This window comes from Bombyx mori, chromosome 1, assembly GCF_030269925.1.
Source record: "Bombyx mori chromosome 1, ASM3026992v2".
Classification (NCBI taxonomy): domain Eukaryota; kingdom Metazoa; phylum Arthropoda; class Insecta; order Lepidoptera; family Bombycidae; genus Bombyx; species Bombyx mori.
This window is the reverse complement of record NC_085107.1, coordinates 14,963,219-14,989,010: the sequence shown is the minus strand read 5'-3', so window position 1 is coordinate 14,989,010 and position 25,792 is coordinate 14,963,219. Positions and strand designations below refer to the sequence as shown.

The 25,792-nt window shown below is 34.8% G+C and overlaps 2 protein-coding genes and 1 long non-coding RNA gene across 8 annotated transcripts in view; 2 read left to right on the top strand and 1 right to left on the bottom strand.

Annotated features, from left to right (window-relative positions):
* LOC101744872 (neurocalcin homolog) overlaps positions 1-25,792 on the top strand; it is a 171,930-nt gene continuing 146,138 nt past the window's right edge. Inside the window, exons 1-2 of one of the 5 annotated variants that reach the window (XM_062670108.1) lie at positions 68-142; positions 233-283. The gene's annotated coding sequence lies outside the window, so the exon portion shown is untranslated. Of the gene's footprint in view, positions 143-232; positions 284-25,792 lie in introns of those variants that run through there. The other 4 variants (XM_004933086.5, XM_012696321.4, XM_062670102.1 and 1 more) reach the window with 4 other exon arrangements.
* The window catches only part of LOC101744727 (neuronal calcium sensor 2), a 163,937-nt gene continuing 138,422 nt past the window's right edge, over positions 278-25,792 (top strand). The window contains exon 1 of one of the 2 annotated variants that reach the window (XM_021352529.2): positions 278-583. The gene's annotated coding sequence lies outside the window, so the exon portion shown is untranslated. The remainder of the gene's footprint in view (positions 584-25,792) is intronic. The other variant, XM_062670116.1, reaches the window with a different exon arrangement.
* LOC134199380 (uncharacterized) overlaps positions 488-25,792 on the bottom strand; it is a 79,103-nt gene continuing 53,798 nt past the window's right edge. Inside the window, exon 2 of the long non-coding RNA XR_009973860.1 lies at positions 488-2,105. This is a non-coding gene — a long non-coding RNA (uncharacterized LOC134199380). The remainder of the gene's footprint in view (positions 2,106-25,792) is intronic.

Genomic DNA, 25,792 nt, shown 5'->3' with positions numbered 1-25,792 from the left:
CAGACCAGAATGCAGTGGGAGCTAAATTGTTATACCTGTCAATTCACGATTTGATAAAAGACATGCTCGTAGACTAAGATTTTTTGAATCCAATATAGTGTGATAGAAGATTATTAGAAGTGAAATGTGAATTTTTCGCAATGTATGTTAACACAAATAAAATATTTTTAAATTTGAAAATAAGTTAAAGATATCACGTCTTATCGCTTAGCAATTTATTCGTTTGTTTTAGTAAAACGATCTTTTGTTTACGTATTGGCGTTCACCTTTTGTTTTGTAATAGGTAGGTGGTTGTTTCACGAATTCCTATATAGTTTTGTCAAGAATGATATTTATTATTAGACCTGCAACTATTTTTATAGGTGAAATATTTCTTTAAAAGTTGTTAGCGCTATGTTATAATTTTCATAAATATATTTAGTATCTGGATTTATATTATTGGCGAGAACGTTGTTATAAAAAGTAGGAAAAATAAAATATTATTAAATTTTATCGTTTTAAGTTTTATTGGACTTTAAGTTATGACAAAGTTTTCATGAAGATTCAAGAACTAAATGCCGTTTCTTCGAAATTCATCGAGATGGTGAGTAATCTTAAAAACTTCCTAAAAAAAAACTTTTATTATTTTTATAATTTCCCCAAAATAAGTCTAGGTCCTAATTAGTTTATTTGCTATATGAGTTTTCTTTTTTTCCACTACCACTATAGACCAAAGTTGTACTTTTTGGTTTCACATAGGTGTATATCAATTTTCTGATATTATTTGTTTAGACATTAATATGCTCTGATCAAAATAGAAAATTAAATATTAGAGCTAAGGTTAACTATGCCAAAAATTTAATACTATGTTCAATATGACAGTAAAATGCACCGATATAAATAATATTGTGACCGTACCAACTACTCTGATGATTAACTATATATGTGTGTATAATTTATTAAAAATAATAATCAGCAATGCTAGTAAAAATCATTAATTTGTTTTTCTTATTTTTATTATCATATACAAAACCACTTAGCGACACTATATTTTCTACTTCACTATATTTTCAAAAAATATCCTATTTTGTGGTATTATGCCAATGAATTCATCATAAGTTTAATACAAATTTAAGAATAAAGAGAAATGTCTAAATGTTTTTTAAGTCATAGTTTTATAGTTTCTTAGGTAAAATCTAGTAATTACAATACATTACCAACAGGCAGCTAGTCTGGATAAAGTCTTGTAAAAATCAATTGTACAAATATCACTATAATTCATATATTTTCTTAAATAAAATTTTTTATAATAAAAATAATAATAACCACTACAAACATGAACTCCTAATTTAAAAAGTTCCTAAAAAAAAGTGCTTGTAGAATGTGCGTGCATAACATCATGTTTTCTGTGTGTAGATAATATGAAGTCGTGTTTCTACGTGTCCATTGTTGAATGCGACGAAGAGTTCGAGGTGCAACCTAGCCCTTAGATTGAATTTCTCGCTCGATTTTTTCAAAGGGTCGCGTTTTCGATCCGCTGGTAGATTCATCGAAGCGCTGCTCTTGCTAGGGCTAGAGTTATTAAATCCTCCCAAGCTAAGCCCCGTGAGTTCACCTACCAATCCGCGCGTAGTTGGAATAGCCCTTTAGGCTATCGACGATTATGGGGGGGAGGAAAGTCAAAAGCGTTCTAGCGTCTAAAGCGTGCCTCCCTCCGATAGATTAAAAAAAAAACATCTCAAACAAAAATTAATAAGTTACATATTGATATTAAACGGTAATCTAAAGAACTGAACGGGTAGACGTCGTTTCATTTCCGCCAGAAGCCGTCGAGTAACTTAACTCCAAGTTGTAAACACAAATATTTGCTTCAAATTGAATACAAGCGTGTGAGCAATGGGCCTAACTTACTAGCTTTACTCGAAGTGCATTGAGATACAATTAACTTGTGAAGCCTAAGTATCTTCGAGCCACCATTACCGAGGTCCTTGCTTATGAGCCGTACGCCTAGGCGTATATAATTTATTATTTGTTACTACCAAATGAATAAATCCTTCATTATGGCCATGTGATTTTCATTAATTTTTTTCTGTTACTTGAGAAGTTGCTTGACGCTAGCGCATTAGCTGAAAATAAAAAAAAAATCGTAAATTTCATTATTTAGCTAGGTAAAAATAGATAAAAACAATACAACAACAGCTTAATATCAAATACGGCTTTCCAATACGCGGTTTCGTCTTAGATTCATTTATATATTTTTTTTCATTTATTCATATTTTTTTTCATTATTATTAATAGTATTGTTAAATCTCTATTGATATATTAATGTATTGCATGCTGTGATTGCCTCTAATTAGAGTTGCAGTTATCAATTGCTCTATACATGTCAATGTTATTTTATGTCTTACTGTAAACCCTGTCGGTAATTCTTAAATAAATAAATAAATAAATAAATAAAATGACTTAATTGACATATGTACATACCGTTTCGTTGTGAAGCGAATTAAATATATAAATTTTAAGAAAATGTAATTTATACTTCGAGACGGTGAATAAAGCCATTAAGTTTCAAATGTATTTTACGAATCATTCGTGCCATTTAAATGCAAACATTTGCTTTCCGTTAGTCGTCTACTTAGTTGAGCAAACAGCTCACCGTACTACACGCCGCATCGAGAACCGCACTCGAAACCAAAGCTTCCCTATATTGGCAAGCGAGTAAAACCCGATAGAAATCTCAACGAGCGTTTCAGTCTAGCTACACAATGTCCGAGGAAACGGGCTCAAAAATATACATACCTACATAGTATATGTTTTAAATATTTTAAGCTCCATTTATCTGTTTATTGATTTCAATTGACATGACAATACTGCTATATACAACACATGACAATACTGACAATAGTAAATTCAACGTATAGGCCAATCATGATGGGCCATGAATGACTAGTTCTATTAAAAATCTAAAAGTACTCAACTAGGAACACAGCTTCGTTTACTGATGGTAAGACCTTTTGTGAGTCCGCGTGGGTAGGTACCACCACCCTGCCTATTTCTGCCGTGAAGCAGTAGTGCGTGTCGGTTTGAAGGGTGAGATAGCCGCTGTAACTATATTCGAGACCTCAGAACTTATATCTTAAGGTGGGTGGCGCATTTACGTCGTAGATGTCTATGGGCTCCAGTGACGACTTAACACTAGGTGGGATGTGAGCTCGTCCACCCATATATGCAATAAAATAATAATAATAGGATGTCTTTGGTAATAATTGCATACGTTTAGTTCGTCTTCGTCCGTTAACAAACAAAAGCCTTAATTACGAGTCATCTTGCTGACTTACCGTATATTCTCAGTTTAGCGTAACAGATATTATGCTAATTTTCGCCGGTTAACTAAGTACAATATTAATAGTTAATAGTACACACATAACATATATACAGTCGTGGTCAACTAATTAGGGACATTCAAGATAGTGAAGGGCTATAACCGGTTATGTACATTTAAATATAAAACCCTATTGATTTCTCAGCACCTATCATTTGCATAATGTGGTCCGATTATTATGCTATAAATCGCTGTAAATAAAAGAATTAATAAATAGAAAAAGTATTTAATATCAAAGATTAAACATGTATTAAATATTAAGGTACAATTTTGTAGTGGACATTTAATTAAGGACAGTAAAGTATAATGAAAAATACACTTACACAAAATTTATAATCTTCAGTGTTATAATGTCTTCAACAGCTCCATTTTATTACGTGTAAAATCAGTACCCAGTAGCAAAACCTTAGTTAGTAATTACCGCTTGACACCGATGTGGCATAGACATTATCAGTTTCTGACATGTTTCGACAGGAATGTTTGCCCATGCCTCACAAAAAGCTTCATGAAGTTCATCCAAATTTGTATTACGATAAGTGGCAACTTTTTTCTTGATTTCGTGCCAAAGGTGCTCAATTGGGTTGAGGTCCGGGCTATTTGCTGGCCAATCTACCACCGATACAAACTGACTGGTAAGAAACGACTTGACTGAATGGGCGGTATGTTTCGGGTCGTTATCCTGCTGAAACATCCATATAATAGGGAGATGCTCCTCAGCATAGGGAAGCATAGTTTCTTCCTTGCCTTGTATTGATGTTGGTCTAAGTTACCCTGAACTTTCCTCACAGGTCCCACTCCACGTCCAGAAAATGAACCCCATATTTTAATGTTTCCACCGCCATGTTTCACCTGTTTTTTTGTGAATCTTGGATTCATTTCCGCTTTTACAGGACGCCGTACATATTGCCTTCCATCTGAAGAAATCAAATTAACCTTGGTCTCGTCAGAGAAAAGTACATGTTGCCATTGGGCGTAGGTCCAATGTCCATATTTACGTGCAAATGCCAATCGAGCATTTCTACGTTCTTTCTTCAACAACGGTACTTTGCGAGCCACTCTTCCGAACAACCCTGCTTCTACCAAACGTCGACGAACGGTCCTCGCAGATACACCGGCTCTTTCGTTTGCCCCAAACACTTCGTGTTTAATTAAAATAGAGCCTAGAAACGGATCTTTCTTAGCTAACCTGGTTATCATTCTATCTTCTTACGGAGTCGTTTTTCTCGATCTTTTTGTTCTGACACATTTAAAGCTGTGTTATAGCGCTTGAAATGTTGCACTGCATTGCATACCATAGTTTTTGAACAATTTAAATGTTGTGCTATCCTTCGGTATGACCAACCACGCTCGACAAACTTCATGATAATTTTTCGTAGTGTTGGATCGCAACTTTTATTTTTGCCCATTTTTCTTCAAAATAATTCTCAAAACTTAAAATAAAAAATCTGGATTGCCGCCAAAACAACCACTAAACAATAAGAAAAGAAACAAAAAAGTATTAAAATTCCAATTTTGGAATTAGAACGCAATACCTCAGTGTCCCTAATTAAATGGCCAGCCAGCATTCTTTGAACCAATAGCACTATGATATTGTATCAGCTATACTGTAAAGGGGTTTAATGTTTAAGAAGTTGTTATTGTTTGTATAATCGCGCACATAAATGACTAATTACACTTACATGTAAAAGATAGGGAATATTGCTAAGACTCGTTGGAAAATAAAAAAAATATTCACAATTGGGCTTAACTAGAGATTGTCCCTAATTAGTTGACCACGACTGTATATATATATATATATATATATATATATATATATATATATATATATATATATATATATATATATATATATATATATATATATATATACTCGTATAGTTTCAGACAATCACTGTACTATGAACTAATTTGATGAACGTGTATTGCTTATCGTAAAAGTTTAAATAGAATTTACGTCATTAAATAAACTAGTCAGCAAAGATAAAATATAGTTCAATGATTATTAGCGGCTTAGCAATATCAATCAGCAGGTGAGCGATGGCACTTACGCCCTGGTCACTTTGTTAGTCATTTTTTCTTGTAGTAACTACTAAAAATGGAAGCCACTAAAAATCGCTCATAGTATTCCACGTTAAAAGTCTGTAACAATGCTCAAAACGAACAATTCGAATAGTTGAGAGAATCCATAGTCATTGTTACGAGCCGTCCTTTTGTATTTGACCAGCTGAGTAACGGTTATTGCTATGATTGATCGAGTGGCACTCAACGGTTGGCTCTAAGTCACGTGACAATAATTTTATCTTCATTGAGATCAATTAAAATGCATCTTAATTGGAACTTAAATGCGTCAAGCTATAGTCTGAGTAATGGCCCCGCTGTTGACTTAAAGATGGCACTTACCTGCTTTTATCTGCTATCGACAACACAAATTCATGTGCAATATCATAGTGACCATACTGAGATTCTTCATGTCTCGAAGTATTTAGTAAAGTTCACTTTATGACTACTATGGGTCTTGATAACCAGTTCAAATTAACTGTATTAATATTTATTCATGAAAAGAAAAAGCCATACGACTTTGCTTAAAAATGATAATGCCACTCTTACATAAAATGTTCTGGTTAAAATTAAAAATAAGCGCCTTTTATGTAAGCTTGTAAAGATCATTGGGCGTTTTTTACCCGCTTTTTTTAAAGTCGCGAACATAAACCAAAACACTTTTAAATCATAGTGCTTCCAATCATATTTAATATTATGTGGTTATTTTAATTCATAACAATGGGAAAATGGAAATAAAAGTAAAATGAAATTCATATTTTAAGTTGATAATATTATTATTTTAAGTTTTAATACGAGGCAGAATACAGTCTCGTCACATAAGAGCAAAACGCTATTATACATATATACTAATAAATCCGGCATTGCAAGGAAGACAAAGCCTCGAAGGGTATTACTGTTCCTGTATACACGGCCGCCGCACTGTAGGGAGTTGCGCGCACATCGCCAGTGTGGTATACTTTTTATCTTGGGCTATATATCAAGAGGAATTTCACGCACCTGCGGCGTTTTTAGACGAAACTCTTGTAGATTTGGATGCGGCAGAATAAAAGTAAAGAGAAAAACATGTTTTTTTTATTCCTTTTTTCCTCTTGAATTATTGCACAAAAAAGTAAAAAAAAATATATTTTTTTAATGTCCAGTTTCTCCTTATTCCCACGGCTCACAGATATGGGACCTATACCATTGTAAACTAGATTCAATTGCCTATCCACCAGACCTAATTTCATTTTTGTTCGCTGTAGGTAAGTGTCCCATACAAAGGTGTCCGATGTCTTTTATCAAAATCAGACGTTTAAAACCCGTCCGACAATAATATTCCGCACGTGTATTATTCGTAACAAAACTGAAATTGGTTAGCAATGAAACAATAATCCGAGAGATAGGTATTTGTTCGTAGAAACCAGAACTAGCGAATAACAAACGTTTACGAAGGATCCTTGCAATACTGCGTTCACTCATTTGTGAATTTTCATTATTCTGTGTAACCGCTACGTAGAGAACATTCGTTGCTCTTGCGGCAATAATACTGCAATTTGACTGCAACAGCGACTTAGTTGTCGTTCTAATACTAGTGCTATGAATGAGATAGGATTACTAGTTCACCACTTATTAAGTGGAAGTTTGAATTGTTGTAATGTTTTTTATAAATTATATATTTACAAAAAACATTACAACAATTCAAACTACTGCTAACCCAACAAAAACTGATACAATATCAATCGATTTTTAATGACCAACAGAAAATAACAGGAACAGAGAAATAGTGTGTTATTAGGTAGAATTCAAAATGAATAATTCAGGAACATTTAGTTTGAATTTCAGTGAAAAGTGTTCATTTAGTCATGATTTCCCTATACCCTGTCGAATAGGAGAGCATCAAAGTAAACTATTACCACATTGTACATGCAATCGATGTTCGCCGTGTTAATTTGTACGTCGATCGTTCGGGTCGCTAACAGCGCGCCGAACTGTTAACTTAATTTGTTGAGTACAGATTTGCTCTGGTTACGACATCACGTTAAACTTAATTCTGAAAAGTGCTAATTGTATACTAGTCAAAACAAAATAAGGGCCACTAGTTTATCTTGACGTCGGTGGTGATAATTGATTTTTTTATGCATTCTCAAGTAGCTGATGGTTTATTGTGGTATTACCTAAAGTGTTTACAAACTCTTTTTGAGTATTCCATCGGCAAATATTTTTTTGATTTGATTTTCATAAAAACAAATCAATTTATTTTCCCCGGTAAGCAACAAATTAAGGAGCGGACGGTTAGCTTGGTATGGACATGTGATGCGTAGAGAGAAGATGCATGTGACTAGGAGATGTATGGAAATGGTAGTGCAAGGTAGACGGGGAAGAGGTCGACCGAAGAAGACATGGATGGAGTGTATGAATGACGATATGAGAGAGAGAGAGGAGTGAGTGTTGAGATGACGGCTGATAGAAGAGAATGGAAGAGAAAAATTAGCTGTGCCGACCCCACCTAGTGGGATAAGGTGGAGAAAAAGAAGAAGATAGATTTTCATAATTGATTGTAACCACTTGTTAAGACCGATTTTAAACTCATTCAAAGTGAAGATTCTGTCAAGCACCGTTGTTTTAAACTAGTGGATGAATTAATATTTTGAGAACGTTATTCCAAGAATTCGACGACATTTGGACTTACCAACCATAACCAGGGCCGTAATATTACTTCAAGAAAGCCATTCGCAACGTTCTGTGGCGTTGTAGTTGGATTTTCCCGGCGAGCGATTCGAAATCCTTAAAATCGATTTCGAGAGACTTAGAGCCTAAACAGAAGGTGGCGATCTAGCAGAGTTTGAACAACCATCGCACAGAAGGACCGCTACGTGCGCTTAACTGCCCTTTGAGAACGCTCCATCGCAGCCCACTCCTTACAAAACCGTTTGCAGCAGGCGTGGGGTACACGTATTAGTGATCAAACCATTAGGAATCGGTTACATGAGGACCAGCAGTTCTCCAAAAGACGCTTAGTAGGGATTCCATAGACAAGTACTCATCGTGCAAACCGATTGTTGTTCACAAGGCAGAATCTGGCTTGGGATATTAATGATCAGAGCACAGTATTGTTCACAGATGAGTGCAAAGTCAAATTTTTTGCTTTGCTGGTTGGCGATTTTCAGATGCATGCATCTATGAAAGTGACAGATTTAGGGGCCTTAATGTTGTGGTGTGGAGAGGAATTTTTATGTCAGGTAGAACCGAACTGGTAATTCTCAATGAAGGTACAATTATAGCTCAATGTTACATCGAGGAGTTCATATGACCTCATGCGGTTCCGTATGCACCGAGAATCGGTGCAAGATTCTTATGCTCGATTATGCTCGCGCTCATACAGCTAAGACAACCAGAGAAGCCTTAGAGGGGGCTGATATAAAGTTGTTGCTCTGGTCTGCAAACAGTCCGAATCTAATCCCATCGAACACATGTGGGATTTACTGACACGCAGTATTCAACGCAGTAATCAACGTGCTGTAATCAAGCTGGGAACAAAATCCTCAAAAAACAGTGGTACGCCTGTGGAGAATGTACCTTCTGGGCTTCCACAGTGCATTAAAAAACGAGGAGGGCACACCAGATATTGAAGACAGTGTAAAATCAAGCAACATCTTTTGTTTTTTTTTAAAATGCGTTAGTAGTAGCGTAAATAGTGTTAATTTTTAAGAAAAACTGTGTAATAAGAATTTTGCTGTTTTTATTAATTATTATATGCTGTTTTAATTTAAAATTAATAAATTTATCTAAACGTAATCATTAGTCAACCCTTCAATTGCACAAATTCATGAGGACACTGAAAAAACACGTTAGCCCTTTTTTGTTTTGACTAGTAAATTTTATTATTTACGTAAATATACAATATCTACAAAATATTGTATTAAAATCCAATCCATAAGTACCTATGTACATTATTTACCACGAGTATGTTAATGCGCCTGTAATTACTTTTTAAATAATTCGAACTGATACGAACTTCATTCCAAATTTTCAAGGAATATTCAGTTACGTAATAATAGTTATACCTAAACGAACAAGCTGTACTTGTAGTGTACGTAACATGAGGTACTTGGAACAAAGGATAATTATTGATTTCATTACGCTGTTAATCTGAGAATGGTAATTAATAATATCAAGGATAAGTTTCCACCTTGTATCATGAACTCCGAAGGCTACAAATTAATTAAATAGTAATGAAGTAACAGCATGTAATACTTAACTTAAATACGAATAGCTAATATGCTGGTTAGGTTTAAAATGGTCGATTCATGTACAGAATATTGTATGTATTTTTGTTTACAAAACATTTAAACATTAATATTTACTCTAAAGTATATCTTCGTTGGTAATCGTTCAGACTTTGTTATAGCTTTCTGATCTCGACAAAAATTTTTAAATAAAGAATTTAAACAAATCTTATAAAATTATCCACAATTCACTAGAATTACAGAATTTATTCTAACATTTTAATGTTCAATCGAAAAAGTTGAAATAAAGGGATATCCGACTTCACGACGTGCCCCTAATATCGAAAATGTAACATTGAAAGATGAAAATTATTGTTTCTTTCTACAACTTGCGTGCTCTGTGAGTTTGATTTTTTAAGGAGGGAGAGAGAAAAAACTCGAAGTATTTTTTATATGAAGCATTTTTGACTAAGTACTCTGTTATTTTAAGTATAAAACAGTTAGTTTTAATAACAGGGATTTTTTTAACATTTTGTTTTTATAAAATATGTACCAATAATTTTCTGAATCCATTAAATTACTAAATTTAGAAGGCTTTTGAATCTGTTGTTGGGGTGGATTCACAGATAACAAAAAAGCATGCGCATAGCGGTTCTTGCCGTCACTGTCCTTCAGAGACAACGGGGTGTCCCTATTACACACCCCCTTTTACCCCAGAATGTTTAATACTCTTATTGCTACGTCAATTTATCGTTCATTACAATGCTATTTATAAAATAACTACTGGCAGTATCGTTTAAAATAATATAGATACAATTATTTAAAAGCCGTATGACGTATTTAGTACCATCATAAACAAAACTTCTGTTTTTAAATGTTTGTGCATATGCCATAAATGTGAAATTAATATGTTCATCATGCCATGCGTGTGTCGTTTGCGGCCAGCAATGTGTTAGTAAATGTGTAGGTACACCGTGATATGTCAAAATCAAGCGACGATGCAGAAACGGCGGCGCGGTTTCGGCCAATTTACACAATTACACGGTGCGGCGGTGACGCGGTCTACACAAGCACAGTGACGAAGGACCCGTACAATTTTCCAGTGCGCTCTAGATAATCGAAAATGACGCAACTCAGTCCCGGGAGATTCTGTTTTGTAAATAAATAAAACAAAGACGCGCGGATGGCCAGTGTTGTTGGTCCATAATATTTATTGTTTAGTCACTCATTCATTTATTCGTCAACCTAATGCTGAATGATGAAGCTCATGATTTATTTCTAATTGTTTCGGTTCGTTTTTTTTTATTGTTCTTTTGATCCACGATGGTAAACAAAATTAATTATTTATTACCGTAGATTGGCCAATAATTCGTTATTTAGCCACTTTGAGACATGAGGTCCAAATCTCAATTGTATAAATGTCCTACTCTAACCCGGAGCGCACGGAACCTACCTACGAAGTCGATCGCTCGTATTACAAAAAATAGCAGTTGCTACAGAACTTGAACACTAAAATTATCATCATCATTATTAACCAGCCCATAATCGTCCACTGCTAGACATATCGTCTTCTTGCATTAAAACTGTATAATATCAAAACTAACTAATTTTACAGGAGATTGTTTTAAAGGTTTAAAATGTGATATTTTTAATATTAATCATTTTTGCAACATTTTTTTTTACCAGTTACATTATCTGTCTTTTAAAGTAAAATAAAATGATTTATTAATTTTGTTAATAGTAGTAAAAAATAGGTAAACTAAAAAAAAAACTAAACTACGCTCTTTTGACAGTATTTATGAGAAAAATACTGGTGAAACCAAGTGATTCCGCATATTAACTCAATTTTGAATATTTTTGGAAATTGTACACTTTTAATGCGAAAAGACGATTTATAGTTTTCTTCCAACTAACACCGGTCTTCGAATCACCCTTTGGAAGTCATCGGACTACCTAATCGGAGGTGTTCCACTTTAATTTTGCCGGTTCGCGGTCTCCACACATGAACCCGTCTGCTCTAACAATCGTTAGTTCTACGGCATATACATATGTCCAGCCCAATGAAGTTCAGCTGAAATGAGCCTGCCGACTCTCAGAGTTATGTCGAATACCTTAGTTCCCTGTCAAATAACCACCATACCATAAATGGTAGGACGTACTTGTTGAAAACTTTGGTTTTTTTATGGTTCACGCAATCTGAGTACACTTAATAATAATAGATATCTTCTTCATTCCTACAAATGACCTTTCCAGAATCCCAGTATGACTAGATTTAAGTCTTTTGTTTCATATATTGTCTTCTCCGTTGTTCAACGTATTTAGCTCACCCCATCTTTTACAATTAACTTGTCCTGGCGATAAACGTAAATTGATTTAGAATCCGATGATTCAATTTTAACTTTGTTTTAGTATTTTTGACTAAAAAACCATATAGGTATCCACTTATCTTAATTGTCTTTATAAACATTTTTTAAATAACAAGAATGATGTCGCACAGATTATTCTTCTAGTTCGTTCATTACACATAAAAGTAAAGTCATACTTTAAAAATTAAGTAATTCCTAAATCGATCATGCGGCAAGTATTATGACATCAAGTATTTAGAACGTATTGATTTCCGGTACAATATTATTTCTCTCTTTTTCGAGATTGAACGAACAAAATTCTAGATTTTTTCCCTCGATAAAATATAATATAAAACTTTTAGATACGGCTTTTTATTGCACACATCAAAGGGAATTGTTGACAAAAAATTGCGCACCGGAACGTTGAAAAATAGTAATGCTCTTTCAAAATCTATTTAATGACTTTGTATTTCGTGCAGAGTGCACACGGCGTCCAGTATCTTGAGTGGCTTGATCACTAATAATATTTTTTTACATTGAATTTTAAAACCCAACTCTTATTAACTACGGGAGCAGTTAGGTTAGCAGTAAACAAAGTGACCTTTCTCTTTTATTGTATTTAAAATTTCGAAGGAATTACGCGGTATATTGCAATATGTACGCCACCCTGCCTAAAACAGCAACCAAAAAGCGCTCTGTGAATCAGGGATTGTTATAGTTCAAGTATTTAATAAGCAAGTATTCGTTACGATATACTTAGTAGCAAAAATTTTTATAATAACTAGTGTGTAGATATTTTCAAATTGGTGTAGAACTATTAAATTTCACAATTTCGTTATCAGATAACACGTAAACTCATTGTGAACCGTTCCGCGGCGATGTTCTCTTCTTATAACTTTACCAAGACCTTTTTATCTAACTTCAGGCTATGTAGGTTCATTATATTCTACGCCAACGTTTATAACTACTCATTTTCTGTACGAAAAACCTTTTTCCTTTACAAAAAGATTTCGCTAGATAAAAAGTCTTTGAAGTTTTCTTGATTCTCAAATAAAAAACCTTAATAAGGGCCCTATTCTTAATTTTTAATACAAACATTTTAAATTAATCCCTTTGGCTTATTTTTAAGGTATAATTAATACAAAGTAAAGATGGAAAGCAAAACTTTGAAAAAAAATGTAACAGAACATTGGAATAATAGTGTATTATATATATATATATATATATATATATATATCTAATAGTAATACTAAGAAATGGGTATACGCATACAATACAGTGTCGTGTAGAAATTTAGATATAATGCAAAAATTAATTAATTTCCAAAATGTTCTATATATAATTAAATTGCGTTCTTACCACAAATATGAATATGTAAATAACAATAATTTCATTTGATTTTATTTCGAACTTTATTCAACATTTCTTTCAATGATCAATAGCTTCTACATGGGACTAGAAGGATCATGAATCCCGAGTTAATTTTGCTCGAAATCACGAAAATTTGTATAACGAAGCTCAAGTTACATTCACAGATGAGTCTAGATTTTACCCGAAGCAAGATGATAGAAGGTCTAAAGTTTGGAGACGCCCGGAAAGCGATGCGCTCAGTGAAAAATTATTGGACAAAAAAGTAAATCGTCTACACGCAGTTATGGTATGAACGCAGATATTTGCGCTCTGTGGCATTTATGTCAAAAAATAATAAAGTGCTAAGGACAAAACATTTCTTTTTTCTTTCTTTCTTTTTTATTTGGGCAATATTGTAATTCAAACTTAGTTTTTTTAATGTTATCAAATGCAAAGTTAACGAATAATATGCAAACTTTTAACACTAACAATAAACTTAATTGATGCAAATATCCAAAATATTTTGTTTTGTACACACATTCCTCGCATTCCTGTCCTTGAGTTTATTTTGACTATGTTTGAGACTTTGTTTTTGTCTTTTTCAAACATCATGTGAGATGATATTGATGTTGTAATCAATGAGAGACACTTTTAACTCAATAGGATATATTTCCAATAACTGATTACTACAATTAGGTTTCTTAGATGTTACTATTTATTGAAAATAGATAAATATAAATCTTTGCGAGTGTTGAATGCAAAGCTTGTTACCTCTTTCCCTTCGCTCTATGTACATGTGTGTATAGAACGCAGTTAGTAAATGTTTCTGGTTAGGCGGGATATAACATACCACTATCTATAGTCGTAATACCCCGATAAGCTTACTCGTAGTGGTCAAACTGGATTGTCTGTGGCTTCACACATCTCTGTGTGCGAATTTCTGACCTACACTAGTTATAGATAGATGACTATTTGTATGAGGATAATGGGTACCAGCACGAAGTCAATATTACAGTATATTCAGTGGACGTAAGTTTGTATACATTCTTGGGAACAAGAAATGTAAATGTTCATACAAACTAATTTCACGTAGTATAAGCCTGGCGCAGTGTTTTAGTCCTCCGGGACTCGCAGTCATGCTAAGAGTGAATGCTGAGAGTTCTATATAAAGTTTGCAGTCCTATGAATAATTTGCCTTGTTACATACTTTGTAATTAAATTTGTTCGAGTTTTATTTATCTGTTCGTTTGTTGTTGGTGTTTTTACATTCCTCCGTCAGCGGTTACACATGTGCACGCGGTTTCGTTTAGAAAATGTGAAATCTAATTCCATCGTTTGTCACTGATCGTGTTTGCGTCCCAATTTACACATTCGGCACATAGTAAATGTGGTGTAATTTAAGAATTTAACGCGTTTTTTTTTTGTAATATCTCTGTGAATGTACTATATGTAAGTACGTACATTCTGTATGTGCTTTGGGAAGTTTGTAAATATTGTGTTTGAACGTCAATTTAATCGCACATGTGCAGAGTCGTTCTAATTGGCCATATGTTGCACTAATGTCCTGTGCTCTTCGCAAATAACGTTGACTCTACATCGCTACACAAAATACAAAAAAAGCAAAATAGCAACTTATTGTCAGTTAGGGCATACAGTTTTTATGTTTATTAAATTTGGTCAAGAAAACGTAACTGAACTTTTAACCTTTGATATTTGCTGAATTACACTCAGTTGTCTATGTAAATATTTTGACCTTTATCATACATTACTGATTCAACAAAATTACTTGGTAGACATTTAGAAAGTAAACTGACTTGCTCCACAAACTAAAACACATGGAAGGAATGAAATTAATAGTTTTTAATTCAAAAGAAGCGTTAAACTGCCTAGAAGGCAGGCTAAATTATTCCTTCACAATGTATACCTAACGTCACTACAATATTTGAAATGAAATAAGCGACACCTTTGTAACGTAATAACGAATATTAGAGAGATCTGTCAATCCGAATTGTTTGGAAAGGTACGATTTCGAATTGATTTCCGCCGCTATATTCCGTGAGTGTAAATAGCTAGCCGGTACACGCAAATTCGACATCAATTTTTGTCTACGCATTTTATAAGTGTATATATTATACAGTACATACAGTATACATTATAGCGCCCACAGGAGCTTTTACAGTAATATTTTTACTTGTTTTCATCTTATATCCTTTGTGCCCACATTATAGGTGTTTATTTTTGACATTAAAGTCAATATTGATATTCAAATCCAGAAGAAAATTTTACTAATTAAAACGTACCTACTTTATACGTACACGACATATGTTTTAATTAAAGGAATAACATCGGATAATAAAAATAGAGCCTGCTAAATTACAATTTGCATAATTATTGATGGATTGAGCCTGCGCGGGTAGGCCTAATTCTGACTAATTTTGTGTACTAATGTGCCTCACGGGTCGACATTAGCCTTCCTAGTGATAAAGCCGTTATATAAAATTGAGACGTAAACCTCATGTCTCAAAGTGGCAGGCAGCACTAACGTTGTGATATCTATGGATTTTAGTAGCACTTAACATCACGATGGTTACGAGCTCGTTGACACATCTTGAAATTTAAAAAATAAATCCAATCTCGAACCGGTAATCTCGCACAATAGACAAGTGAGGCCACTATGTATGAACGCATTATTAGACCTAAATCATTCGTTGCGGGACCTTTGAAAATAATAGATTTGCTCTGTAATGCTTTCGAAAAGAGGCGTCCGTGTGACCTAGTGGAAATGTTGTTACCATAATGTCCATGGACAACCGCAATGCTGGTGGCATTGGCAGTGGCAATTGGCAATTGTGAAGTGCTATCTTTGAGGGACATGACATGGCCTCTAGGGAACGTCACGGGATGAGTTTATTTCAGGGTTTGATAGCTCGGGGATGAAATCATCCTAGCAAACTACACTGCTCGTTTCAATTATTGTGTCTTATAAGTAACTGAAACCAGCTACTTATTTATAGTATGGATTCTTACTATAAAGGAAATTAACGTCTTAGTTAATGGTTTTCCGAAAATGTACAATATATTATTGTTATCATTATCTAACGCATTTGCGCATAACGCGCTTATATTACAAAATACGTCATAATCTCTGTATTAGCAACACGTTCCAGTTTATCAGTTTGAGCTCCGTAACAAAGGGCAACGTATATACATGCAGTAGGTATCTGTAGGTACAAGTCACAAGTGAAACTTTCTGAAAATACCGAACAAGGATTACTCCGCTAAACAACATGTCTTAGCATCGATATTACTAATACGTTCATCCCATTCAATGAATATCGAATGAACAAAAATATGTGATTGTAAATGAAAGCTTGTAGCTCTTATTTAAACTAAGGGGAAGTACATTTTCAAGTTTGCATGTAAGCAGATGTATGAATTCGCTCCTCACTTGCGTCGGTCAAAGCGGGTGGAGATAACCCACTTGTACTGTAGGCAGTGCTTAATGGCCACAGAGATGACGTCGATATCGTTTGGAAAATAAACGTTAAATAAATACTGCTTCTATTCATCTTTCATTAATAAATGGACACAATCCTGATTGCAAATTGAATGTTTTATTTTAATTTTAATTGATGAACCAAAAGTCTGATTATAAATTTCAGACGGATTGTTGTTAATTTGATTTCTGAATTTGTATTAAGTAATCTATTTGGGCCGGAGAAGTCTATATGGGCTCACTGTAAATTCAAGTTATGCTTCTAATTATAGGACCTCTGTAATTCTAGGATCTCTTCTAATTCTAATTCTTCAGAAACAATCTAATAACTAACATTATTGCTCATGGTTATGCATTATGCATTATGTTCCATACTTTTCATTGTTTCAAAATTAAATTCATATGGCTATGCGGGTTAGTTGAAACGATACATACACGACTCTCACAAATTACGTAAATATCGTTTCAGACAATTACAATTATATTGGTTTCCACTAGTTTTATCACCAAATTTTACATCTATTTAATGAGAGAATAATAATGAATTCACAGCGCGCGTGCATCGTTATGCGGCACCTTCTATTTTTATTGCCGTCCTCGCGGATGCGGTATTTATTGTATGCATACGAGCAAGGGAATAAAATGACGTACCTACTCGTACAATTCGTTTCGTTGGTTTAGTGCTCAGTAAAACTGTTGACATACATACATAAGGAATTGGTGGATGTATCCGAAAATAAGGACGTTCACCCAAACTGCGGTAACTCGGCGCGATTTGGTCGACTCTACGTATACAAAATGTATCTGCTACACGAACAGCAAGTAACCGCAGTTATGTTTACCACTTGGAGTCGTTTAAAAACTGGCAAACATATATTTTGCTTAGTCTAAATTTTCATGAAATATCTAAAGACAGTACTTAACTTTATCTATACTAATATATAAATCTACAGTGGTTTTAACGGATGTTCCGTTATAACTACTGAACCATGCATCCGATTGACTTTAAACTTTGTATCCGTGTAGAAAATACATGTACTTAATGGATAGGCTAATATTTATATGAGTGTTGGACTCCCTACACCAGTTGCGGGGGCGTTAATGATGAGAATGTTTGTGGGGGTGAGAAATAATAATGTTAATTTTAAATGCCCAGCGAAACGGACGGGTACAGCTAGTAAATAATAAAACTGTTTGTTACTTAGAAACTGCGATTTATGAATTCTTTCGCATTGAACTTGAAAATCGAATTATTTGTAACTGAACAAAAACATCGACTGGTAACAACTATGCGAGCTTTTTCAATAAACTAGTGTTCTCCCAGTAGTCATTGTAGGTTTCTTTCTGCCCATAACCACTAACACCCCGAGATTTAGGTTCATTTATGATATTTTTTTAGTGTTGGGAAAGACTTGTGTTGATAACACTGAAATTCATTAATTGGTAGCTACAAAATAAAAAATGAAAATTGTGTGTTATTAATTTTAATAGATGAAAACAAACAAAAAAACATTATAGAAAAACGATTATTAACCTTTGCCAAAATGAAGCGTGCCGATCATGATGATCAGTGCCGAATGATCAGTGGCGAGCCGTATTGCGAAATTAGATATTTGATTGCATAGGTTTCGCAATTTGTTTTCTGTTATTGTTTTATTCATTTCAAAGTTTTGTAGGCTAGTAAAAATGAACTATTTTTAGTTCATTTCACACACATTCACCAAAAAAGTTCTCGATTCATGTGTTTTCCATTATGCGTAATGAACGATATAACCTTACAAACTATTTCACTTTTGTCTCGGGAAGTATTAATGTGTTGTATTGATTTCCTTCAGCTTTGATACGTGACCTTACAAGTTAAACTTCGTTTTGAAGTTACAACGATTAAAGTTCAATGGCGTAGGTGTCGGCGCCCTGCTCATACTATTTCTGTAGCGGCAGGTGCTAGCGCCGCGAAAAGTTCAGAAAATATTTTCCAAGTTTATTCATTGCTACAGTGAGAGTAATTGGTCGTGTAAAACAATATGTAAATCGATCAATAATTGCAAGAGACATATTATACAAAGTAGGGGGTAAACGTAAATGTATTGATATACTTAGTCTGGCCATAAATACTGTTACAAAGGAAAACAAAAAAAATTCTATGGCAAATAACATTTATTACTTTTACAGTGTGTTAGTTTAATACATAAATATAAAGCAATTTAAAGTATAAAAAGCTTATTCGAAGTGGTCTCCATTGGCTGTAATACAGTCCTTTAAACGCTGAGGCCAGTTATCAATAGAAGCACGCACTCTTTCCATGGGAAAAATTTTCACTGCCAATCGTACGGATTGTTTTAGGGACCCCAAATTATCATGGCGTTTAGGGCAAGCCGTACTCTCTAAAACTGACCATAAATCATAATCCAGCGGATTAAGATCTGGACTAGACGACGGCCAGTCTTCAGCTCTGATGAAGTCCGAAACGTTCGTTTCCAACCAAAACTGCGTAGACTGAGCTTTACGACCTGGCGCTGAGTCTTGCTGGAAGGACCATTCTTGATTATTGAACATGGTGTTGTTAAGGGGCTTCACTACCTTCTCAAGAATGGTATCTTGATACACTTATGCCGATGTTTTGATACCTTTTTCACAAAAGTATGGCTCAGTCACTCCTTTATAGCTAATACCCCACCAAATCATCACTGAAGTTGGATAGTGCCCACGTTGCACTTTGTCGACTAATTGGGAAGCTTCCTTAGAGCTTTGAGCATAAATACGGTCATTTTGTTTGTTAAAAAGTTGTTCAATTGTAAAAATTTTCTCATCCGTAAACAAATTTTTGTATGACTCCCTTTGCGTACTGCTTCAGTAGTTGTTTCGATTTTACCACCCTATTCTCTTTTAAATTATCAGTTAAGAAATGACCAGTACGTCTCTTACAGGTTGTAAGTCCTAAGTCATCTTTTCAAATACGCGACATGCTTCTAGGTGCTATCTTCATCTCCCGAGGTAAAATCTTTTGCTTCCGGACAGGATTTCTTCGAATACTTTCCCTTACTGCTTTGACCACCTTTTTCGTACGAACACTACGTGGACGGCCAGATCTTTTTCTGTCACAAACAGAGGAGGTCTCATTGCACCTATTAATAGCCCGGTACACACACATTTTACTAATACCAAGCGTATGGAGAGTTTTAAAAATTGCATTTGGCTCCATACCTACTTTGTGCAATGCAATCACAGCGATTCGGTTCTCTTTATCACCCCGCTCCATTTTAATATCGCAAAATATTGTACAATGTATTGGCGCCAAAATGAGAAAACTCAATAAGTAATCATATAAAAATGACAGATTCCACATTCAAATGTAATATTTTGTTTATTTTTAATTGTAACAGTATTTATGGCCAGACTAAGTATAGTGATATAAGTAAATTTACACTAATTACTTTTTAAACAAATACTGCCATAAAAATAACTGTGACCTAGGTAGTATATGTTTTTCAGATGTTATAATGACGAAGATGAAACAAAAAAATACTTTGTTTACATAACTGTAACGAAAATATAATATGAACTACATTTAAAAAGCTCGGCATAAATTAATTCAAGCGAGCAATTTAATAGATATCAGACGATCCAAATTACAGGTGGTTTAACTCAATCTGACTAAGCCTAGATAGTCATCGATCGACAACGTCCGGAGACTGATTTCGCGTGTTCGATAGCACGGAAATGCGGAAGGTAGAATAACGCAAACGCCCATAGCTATTAGTAATTCCATTCAGCTTAGCACTATTCGGGTATATTTAGTAATTAAACGTTGGAAATCCGTTTCTAATCTCGTATTCCGTGATAGTTTTGCAACGTAGCGTTAATGACCATCGCCTTTGAACTATAATTTAAGAAATTGCGGATAAAAAATGTAAAATAAATAAAATTTTAAGAGGCAATATATTGACAGAATAAAAAAATCGAAATTAGTTGATGTACATAATTTTCGAGCTATAATTTTGGGAGAGCCGGTGTCCTACCCTCGGGTCTGTTTCTCTTCATCCTGCTAATGTTATGAAAGTTAATGAGAATGGATCGATGTTTGCAAATCTTTCACGCAAAAAATACTGGACGTATTTTGACAGAAAGTTCGCAATGTAATGACTTATACATCAGAATAACACATACATAATATACTCGTAGTACGATCAAGGTTTGACAGGTTTCTTGATATTTTTGTCAAATGAGAACTTATAAGAAACACGGACAGTTGATATCTAATGTGAAATACCGGCAATGCCAAATAAATATATCGAAATGGGCAAGACATGACTTTATTGCCTGTTTTCCTTAATGGTGGAACTGGATTCCGAATCAATGGTAAAGCAATGAATGACTATTTGAAGATTAGAACTGGAATAAGCAATGTGAAAAGCACTTGACTACACGGGAATAGCAGGAGAGTTCTTAAATAAATTACATTTTTTTTCCGATGACAAATTATTTTTCTTTGAAGCCGTGGGCTCATACTCCTACGGGATGCCGCCGAAGAGGCGAGCAGGATATGTGAAACTGTCGAAACTACTCACTAAACAAATTATTTGCGCTCTTGCTCGAATGTCTGAGCGCTGTTTAGGAGTGGGACTAGGGGCGATCGCGATCACCGCTGCAATTAGATATGCGGTCTCTCAATGGACACCGGAAAGGGAGGTGGTGTTCCGGGATACCCTGCCGGACCAGAGTCAGCCTGATTGGTAGAAACGCAATGACGCCACCTCTTACAGGATCTAGAACTGGGCGCCAGTTCGATGGATGCGGAGATAAAACCTTTCTCTCACGCTCCGCGCCTATACTAGGTGTTGGGGTATTGACAGAAATCGACCATCGCCTTCCAGAGGTCGTAGCGATAGGCCCAGTCTTATTTAGGCGACAAGAACACGTCGCTGCTCCCAAGCGAAGCAGACAGCGAGTGTGTGCTGTATCCTCATTGCAGCCACAATAGTGGCACCTCATTGTTGGTTCCCATTCTTGACGCGGTGCGGCTGACAGCTGACGCACTCGTGACTTGTCGACATCCGCATCATTAAGTTGAGACGTCCTAATGTATCGATGGGTAGCTACCTTATCGAAAGCTTAAAATCGAATATGATATTTGATAGCGCCCCTGATGCGATCTGGATTTTAAGCGATTTTATTGAATTAAAGTAATTTAGTCATGTAGATTTCAGCAATCAAAATGCTACGTTTCGTTAATTTTGTGATTAGCACAGCTTCTGAACAAAGTATGATTCGTTTTTCTACTGTTCGTCGTCTTATTTTTTACCTCGGTGCCAACTTCTCAATGTTTTGCTGAGATCGAATAACTAAGTAAATTAGATTTCACGGCGGCACGGTGCAAAAATACTCGTAAAGTGAGTCAGGAGGCGACAAGGAACCGATTCAATTTGTTTAAATAAATGATGTTTTGAAAGGTCTATTTATTTCTGTACTCGGGAACAGAAGCTTCTTTTTGGTAAATTATATATGAGGCTTGGTATATTCAAATTCTCTAATAAAATGTTATTTTCTATATATTACAAATGTTCCTAACCCGTCTATTTTATTATTTTTGATTTGATAATACATAGACATCCCAATGTCATTTTAGATGTTTGAGGTCTATCTCTTTTTTTATCATACGATGTTATTCCTTCAACGTGGATGTTGTGACATGATCACTTATTCTTGTATGTATAAGGTATCAATACATGATTCATAATGTTTTTTTTGTATCAAGTTTAACTAAATGCTTTAAATTTTTCGTATTGTGAAAATTATTGAATCAAATTGTTAACATGTGTCATGTAGTCCAAGTTTACATTTGCTGCTGCTTATAATCTTACATTTATTTTATTGGGGACACGACTACGCGGTTTCAGCGAAATAAAAAAAAATCGGCTGTACGCCCACTACTTCATCCGTGGTTCAAACAACTGACCGATCAGTCAGTCTGCGGACCGTCAAGGAGATTCGTTTGGTCCTTGCAGAATTGTGTGAATGGTGAATCTTAACGTTTACGTTAACGCTGGTACTTGCTGAACGAACGGTTGTTGGATCTGCTGTGCTCGTTTCGGGAAGTTTGAGCCTGGCTCATGGCGACGGTGCTCTCCTTAAGGCTGCCATTCTATTGTCGATGTGCCGAACAAGGTGGCGTGATTCATGGCACTACAAAAAATTAGAAGCTGGCCGGGTACGAATTACTCAGTAAATATGTACGTGTAACGTGACTTGTGTGACGATGTGTCATGACTGTGGCTGCAACGTGGATAAGGCAGTGAAAACTTGTTCTTTGCTCGGTATGGATGAGATATAGTGCCCTGATCTCATCACAAGCTTAATCCGTCTTATCGCTGTCCACCGTTTTTCTAGAACTCTTAATAGAGCGGATCGTTAGTGATAATCTGTGGTCAATTTCTGATAGTTCTTTTCTTTTGAAATGAGTCGGATGAGGGATTTCGCTAGCCTACTGATTCGACAATATAATTTCCAGGCCTCGGTACGAACAAACCAGTAAAACATTTTGAGACAGACCATATAGAACTCGATCTGGGAATAAGATCGTGCAATCTAATCATTACAAAAATATATTGTTATTATGATTCGGGTAGACTTTTGTCTACTTTAATTTTAATAGCAATTACTTAAAGAAAAATATTGTAATACTACTCGAATATTTATCATACTACTTAACATATTTTATATTAGAATGTTCAAATATTAAACAAGAGGGCGTGCGAATTTGATTGGCCTGTACTGTCGCAACTGGTGGTTTTACGAGTTTTATTAATTATGGAGTTCACTGAGGAGCTTTATCGTTAAGGCACTGTATCTTTTAATTGAATGAATACATATCATTTGATAATACATTGCTTTTTTGTTTGTTTTTCTTTGGTTATAAAAATTAGGAAATCTCCCTATTTAAAACCTAGCTCCTTCTCAAAATTGTTCAAAACTAATCGAATGACAATTAGCGTTTACTGCGATTCTTACTTTACTTATTCTGTGCCAATAAGTTTCACATAAACTGACCACGGACTGTGGTGATTATCCATGGCGCGAAATCCGTGTTTTGACTCTTAAAAACGCCTTTTGGCAATCCCGGAAAGACTTATTAGTTAAGTTTCTGTTCAGGCTTTTATGATATATGAACAAACACAACATATTGTAACAACGAAGAAAAACCTGTACTATGATTGATAGAATACAATGCATAGTGACTTAGGGATCCTACTTATTTCGAAACTTTCTGGTAGATTTTTTCAAATAAACATTACCCTACTACCAGTAAATTCCAGTTGGCGATCGTAGTACGTTGGTATGACACTTAGAGAAAGTTGCTACTCATTCTCCGGTGAATCCATTAGTCGCCTTTTACGACACCCACGGGAAGAGATGCGGTGATGCTATTCTAGGGCAACATCACACAACCCTTTAGTATAAAGAAATCGTGTCATTTAAAGTAAAAGTGTATTTGTTGGGACGACTTTATATTTTATTTATTATATTTACGAATAATATGATTATGTCAAAGTTATCCGCAAAAAGTGTGTTCATTGATATTGAACAATAATACGAAGGATATTTTTTTTCCATAAAGAATGCCAATAGCTTAATACTTGTCAACCCACTTCCCAGATACTTGTTTGTTGAGCTTCTCACAAACTTGGACAGTAATGATTTACAAAATAAAATTATAAAACGGAATCATTTGGTAACTACAAAAAAATTGGGCATTGTGAACGTAGGGTTCGCAGAAATCGAAAATGCAAAACATCCAGAAATCAACCTGATCAACCATTTTCTTTCATAACAAATAAAGCATGATATTCTAAGAAAGCCAGGTGTTAAATAAGAACCATCTTCGTATCGATCGTTATTTCGTGAAAAATAGTAGTTCGTAATAGAGGTATTTCTTTCATTTTTAATGGGACTAGGTGTTTTATAGTACCTCGATGGTTTTTAAATAACACGTTCCCTCAAACACGACATAGTTGTAGGTGTAGGAACTATGTAATTATGTTGATAATGACCTATGGACACTGACGTACATATTACGATAACTTGCGATGTTTACACACTGTTTGTATGATGTGTCCTCGGATATTTGTCGTATAAAAGAAGATTGATTGATATTAAATTTATGGATTTGGAAAAAGAGTTATATGCCGTTAATAACAAACAAAATAAATGCTTCATTTATATTAATTGATATTAAGAAGTACTAGGCAATGATAAGTGACCGTGTGGTGACGGAGTAAGAATACAATGTGTCACCACCCCTATACAATCCCAGGGAGTCGTAAGAACCGACTAAGGGAATATGCACAAGACATCAGTGTAAGAGAAGGAAAACTCGAAATTAAACCCTGTACCAACCCGTTTAGCCAGCGTGGTACAGTAGGCTAAATACCTCCATGGAAAGTAACAGAGAGACCAGGCCCCTAGTCCCCGGCGGCCCCGCTATTCCTGGCTACGGTAGCGGTCACGGTAACGGTGGGGCAGGGGGTGCTGAGAATGATAAATAATAATTTTATTTCATTGTGGAAATTTCATGAATTCAATCCCATACACTTGTGGATTTAGATTAATTCATGAATTCGATTGCAGCAGACGCAACAGACGCGTGTTGTATGCGATTAAGAAAACGTTAATATTTACGTGACGTTTGGTCCGTCTGGACTTTTATAAATTTTTTTCTTCGTAGTTTCATACATCGACAGACATTGCTGTTATAACAAAAATTGAGGACTGGGCTGTCCTTGATAAGTACTGAAGGGAGGACACATCGCAAAAGAGTACTGAGTAATTTAATTTAAAAAAAAATATGTTTTTTGGTTTTATTATCAACGTAATTGACAGCACAGTATGTAATTGTGAGATTTTGTTCTTCATAATCGTGTACCTGCGAAATATTTGAAAAATATAAATTAATTAATATAACATAAGATAATAATGG